The 5,453-nt window shown below is 35.7% G+C and overlaps 1 protein-coding gene across 1 annotated transcript in view; it reads right to left on the reverse strand.

Annotated features, from left to right (window-relative positions):
• KCNU1 (potassium channel, subfamily U, member 1) overlaps positions 1-5,453 on the reverse strand; it is a 311,810-nt gene that overhangs the window by 175,706 nt on the left and 130,651 nt on the right. The window lies entirely within an intron of this gene.

A 5,453-nucleotide genomic window follows, 5' to 3' on the forward strand; every position in this document is an offset into this window, starting at 1 on the left:
CGGGGAAATATATTTGGCAATGACATGTCTGATAAGGGATTTATATCTAGAATTTATAGACTAGTCTAGCACCTCAACAAGATAAACAACCCAATCATAAAATGGGCACAGGTTATGAACAAATACTTCACCAAAGAAGACATTTAGATGGCAAACAAAGACATGAAGAAATGTTCCAAATCCTTAGCTCTAATAGAAAGACAAGTCAAAACAATTATGAAATAGAATCTCACCCCAGAAAGAATAGCAAAATTCAACAGAGCAGCAAACAACAAATGCTGGCGAGGTTGTAGAGAAACTGGAACGCTTATTCACTGTTAGTGGAAGAGAGAGTTCTAAGAACATGCTCATTTTCCCTTCTTCCCTCTTCAGAGACTGTTCATCCTGCAATTCATTTTCCTTGGACGTCATCTCATTTTTCTTTTGTTTTGCACTCTAGATTTTCCTTCTGGTAAATTTTAAATTTCAAACTATTATGAGCTTAAGTAGGATATATTTCAAAACTGTTATGACTATCCAAATTGGGAAATAACATGAAAATACATATTTTTTTTTCCCCATCTGAAAAATAGAACTAGTCTGGATTTAAAAGGCTGTTACTGAGGATTAATGCAAACATGTTTTAAATTACCTGTTACATGAGCTGCTTTGTGATGAAATAAAGTGACATGTGAGCCATTATTTATCCTTCCTGCATCCTCATGTTGGTATTCAATAATACTGCACTTACTTATTATTTCACATTCAACCAGAGCCCCTCTCACCACGGTGGACTAAGAAGCCACTGCCAACCAATATGAATTAACAGTTCTTATTTCAATACAAAAATAACACTCAGAATGATATTTTGGAAGTTAAATGTTTATGATTTGACCTTGATAGACTCATACATGTATTATAGTCATATTTGAATCTGAGTGCTGAATGATCAGAGATGGTGAAATTGAACAGAAATTACCAATGAGATTGACAAAGTCAAGGGATAATTGTCACCGTTTCTCCTTCCACCCCGACTCCGCCCCAATTCTCCCAAGAGGAGAAAAGAGATGTGGCTTTTTTCCTTTCTCAAGTAGAATAATTTCTATGTTTAGACTCAGTTGAGAGCATAATTAAGCCCACATATTATCTCATTTTTTAACACTGACAAAAAGACCCAGTGAGGTATATTAAGAAAGTATTCCTCTTGTTTTGATTTAATTTTTCTGAACCCTTGTAATCCATAAGAAACAGCAATTGAGTCAAAACATACTTTGGACAGGAGAGGGACATCCTTTGGCTATGTGATTTGTCAGTTCAAATCAGCAATAACTGTATCACACAGGTGTACGGAGAGTCAGCCTTGGAATAAAATTCTTCCCTACCTGTAATCCCCAGAAGCCTTTACTTACAGAGAAGGCTTGTCAAGGATTTCAATTTGACTGATGTTTCCTTATTTGGTGGTTACTTTTTTGCCCTGGGGTGAACGGCTTGGGAAGAGAACATCTGAAGAAAAATGAGTGAAGACGAGTTGTGTTTCCAACTGTCAGTTTTTAAAGACTAGTCAGTTGAGCACACATGATAGAAGCTGAGTGATGGAATGTAAAAGACAACATGCCCACACTGGTTTAGGAGCAATGGCACTTTTGAGACATCTGCTTTTTTCAAGACCAAACTCTCAAGCCAATATTTGCCAGGTATTGAAATAAAAAAGGGTGGGAAAACTAGTAATTGAGTGAGGTGAAGTCAGGCTTCACTTTGACTATCCAAAGATCAAAGATGAACTGGACAAGATTATCTTTCATTCCCTCATACATGTAAATTCTATATTCTAATAATATTAAAGAAAGAAATTTAAAAATATTCTTTACTTCTTTCTATCAACTTAAATGCTGCTTCAAAATGTTCAGTAAGCAAAAGAGAATGAATTAAAAACAGGAAGGCAAGATTAGCTCTCTCAAGAAGATGAGTGAAATTTCTCTGGCTTCAATGCAAGAGAATGTGATAATTTTTCTTTATTTCTTACCTATCTATCACAATGACAACATAGAGAGAGCTACATTGGCCTAGTGGGCAAAAGGTTATACTACCAAGCCAAAGGTGGATGATTTTAATCTGCGGCCCTCAGGCCTGGTTTTAGTTGGTTTTGGTCAAACATTCTTCTAAGTGGTATAACACTGGTCTGTTCACTTGTTGTACAGAGGTAACTCATGGTTGCTGTGATGCTAAACACTGTGACAAATGCCAAATGTGCCAAATGGCACTGTGATGTGCCAAATGTGATAATTGTTACCCATGGTATGTTTGGTGGAGCTTCCCAATTAAAACAAGCTTGGAAGCAGGAGCGGCATCCACTTCAGAAATGGCTTGCCTCCAGAAACTATATGAACAGTGCACAGGGCTTTTGTTTATAGGGTCACTATGATAGCACTCAAGAAATTTATCAGACTTCAGGCAAAGAAAAGTGAAGTGCAGTTTCCCTCAGTACTATGGGGAGCTCTGGGTCTCAGTGGTAGGAAGCTGTGCCACAATCCCGAAGGCATGTGGTTCAAATCTACCAGCTGCTCTATGGGAGAAATATGGACAATCTTCTCCTGGGTCAGCAATTGCCTCTGAAAACCTACTGGAACGTCAGCTATGAGTCAGTTTGTTCTCCATGGTACATAACAATAATAACTAGATGCATAACATCTTGCATGCAATGAATTTTGTACAACTGAAGTAGATTTCTGGATCAACATTTGTCAGGTATTGAAATAAGAAGGCATGGTTTCTGAGACCTGTAAGTCACTGGAAAAACAGTCTTTGTTTGTATGCTTGACATTTTAGTGTCTTTCTCTCTACTTGAAGAAGAGATTTTCTTGAAAGCAATAAGCATTAACCATTTTTCTTCCCTGACATTATGATAAGACTGTAAGTTAGGACATGTTCCATACATGATTTCTATTTGGATAGCACTGTTTCTATCTCTCTAAACGTTAAGACTTTAAATGAGTAATAATAATGACTATATAATCAAATAATACTTAAAAGATAAATTGCCAGTTATTTGAAAAAACTGTTGCCAGAATTCTCTAAAGTAATATTACATTTTCTAGGTATGATTCTATCCCTTCCCTCCCCTCAGGATCTGAAGAAGCTACAAGACAACAGACTAAGGTAATACCTTTGGCAAAAGTTAAGGTAATAGCTATCAGTCCAAAAACTATTTAATGTATATTCGTATATTCATTCATGACCAGAACTTTGAGAAGATTATTATGATTATGAGGAATAGCTTTGAAAGAGACGAGAGTCATAAAAACCATCTGGGCAGCTACTGTAATCAATGGGATGAGAAATAAGAGAGGCCAGAGCTGAGCTTGGGATATGACAAGGATTATGTCCAGGAAACAGAAAGCCAAGGTCAGCTGGAGGCTTTAGGAAAAAATAGCAACTGTCATGAAAATGGGAGGAAATATATCTGTGAGGTGTTTTTTGCTTTGGTGGGAAAAAATATAAAACTAAAGAGTAAAAATATGTTCTCAGTAAAAAAGTTAATAGATATCTACTACAGATGTCATTTATTTGAGTAAAAATAAAAACATATGTTTCTATATGAATATATATAACTTGTATATTATATATTTGAACATAGTCTAAGCTGAAATATGTTCATTTACAGTTGATATTTATGTGTATATATGCATACATATACATAAATATATGCATGAATACACATACCTATTTGAATACACTATGAGTCTCAATCCAATTTTATTGAGTAGGATATATATGCAAGTGAATGACAAGAAAAGCACCAAGTATTGCCATGTGAACAATCAGAGGATAGTGTGCTCACACTTCTCAAAGTGTGCACACAGAAATCATTTAACACTGCTGTGATATTTGTAGGGGGGCAGGGGTGGTTGGCAGTACAGATGTGGAAAAGGCTTTGTGGGCTTGCTACCAAGCTGCTTTTCTTTTCATTGGTATTCAGTGGGCCTGTGGTTCCTGCATGTTACTTTTAGAAGAATCATGTGAACCTACTTTCTCCTATAATGTCCAATAACACAAGAAGAAGAATGCTGACTGAACGTCACAGTTCCCTTGGTAAGCTGTACTACGATGACATGCATTTCCACAATGTCTGAATCAACTCATAGCTGACCCTCCATTGGTTTTCTGAAGCTGTAATTACACAAGAGGAGATGTCTCTTCTCCCATACTCAAAGTCAATAGTGAATTAAAACCTTTGAGTTAGCAGCACAACTCCTTAAGAATTAGGTCACCAGAGCTCCCTTGAGACAACTAGCTGGTGACATAGTTATAGTTATATTTCAATTTCCTCATTTTTTAATTCTTTTCACGTGAAACATTGGCTGGAGAAACTCTTTTCTTTCTTTTTTTATTTTTTGGAGAAACTCTTTTCTGGAAGAAGTCAATTAATCTTGGATATTTATGGAAACATTTCCCATGGCCAAACTTAGAGAATTTGTGGAATAAATAAATTCATGTTCAAATTCACCTATTAAAGCCACTTCCCATTTCTTTCTGTATTTACCCTTCATAATACATTTCCAATTTTTCTTTACATTTTATGTCAGTGTGACTCCATCTCATAATAGCAGCTTTTAAATGAATATTCTAAAATAGTTCTCAGAATTAAGGATTAGAGATATGTGAACTACTGTTTGCATAATTACAAATTGGACTGCTGACTGAAGGGCAACAATTCAAATCCATCAGTCACTCTGTGGGAGAAAGATGGGCAACCTCTTCTCTTAAATATTTACAGCCTTAAAAACCTGATTGAGGGTTGCTGTGACTGCAAACTGACAGGACATCACTGCGTATATGCTAAGTACTCATCTTTTTATGTTACTGTATTCAATTTACATATGTTCATGTACTAATATTCTCATTAATATATCTTAGAAATATGAGGTTTATTTAATTTGCATAAATTCACAGAACTATAATTCAAGGAATTTAGAATTTATAGTCTGAACTAGGCTAACAAACTCAAAATTAAATCTCATTGCTGTTTAGTCAAAACTGACTCATATCTGATCTTCCCCTGGATCTCCAAGGCTGTCAACATTCATGGGAGATTGTTAATCTTTCTTTGGAGAAGAGGCTATTGGATTCTAATTGCCAGACTTAACAACACAACTCCCTATAGATTACAGCACCAGAACTCTTTTGAAAATAATAGACATATTATTACACAATAATAGACAATAATTTGGTTCTAGCTTGGAGAAATTGAAGTAGACAAAAAAAAAAGAAAGCTTGGAAAGCATAGACTGTCAATACTGAAAATATTATAGAAATTATGATAAGATAGAGATTACTAAAATTAACATTTTTTTCCCTAAATCACCACAGTCAACAGTCTTGGCACCAGGAGCCAGGAAATTAAAAGGCGCATTGCCATGGGAAAGTCTGCTGTTTGGGGACCTCTCCAAAGTACTGAAGAGCAATGGTGTCTCTCT

This window comes from Elephantulus edwardii, unplaced genomic scaffold (assembly GCF_000299155.1).
Source record: "Elephantulus edwardii isolate Elephantulus edwardi_28Jun2011 unplaced genomic scaffold, EleEdw1.0 scaffold00187, whole genome shotgun sequence".
Classification (NCBI taxonomy): domain Eukaryota; kingdom Metazoa; phylum Chordata; class Mammalia; order Macroscelidea; family Macroscelididae; genus Elephantulus; species Elephantulus edwardii.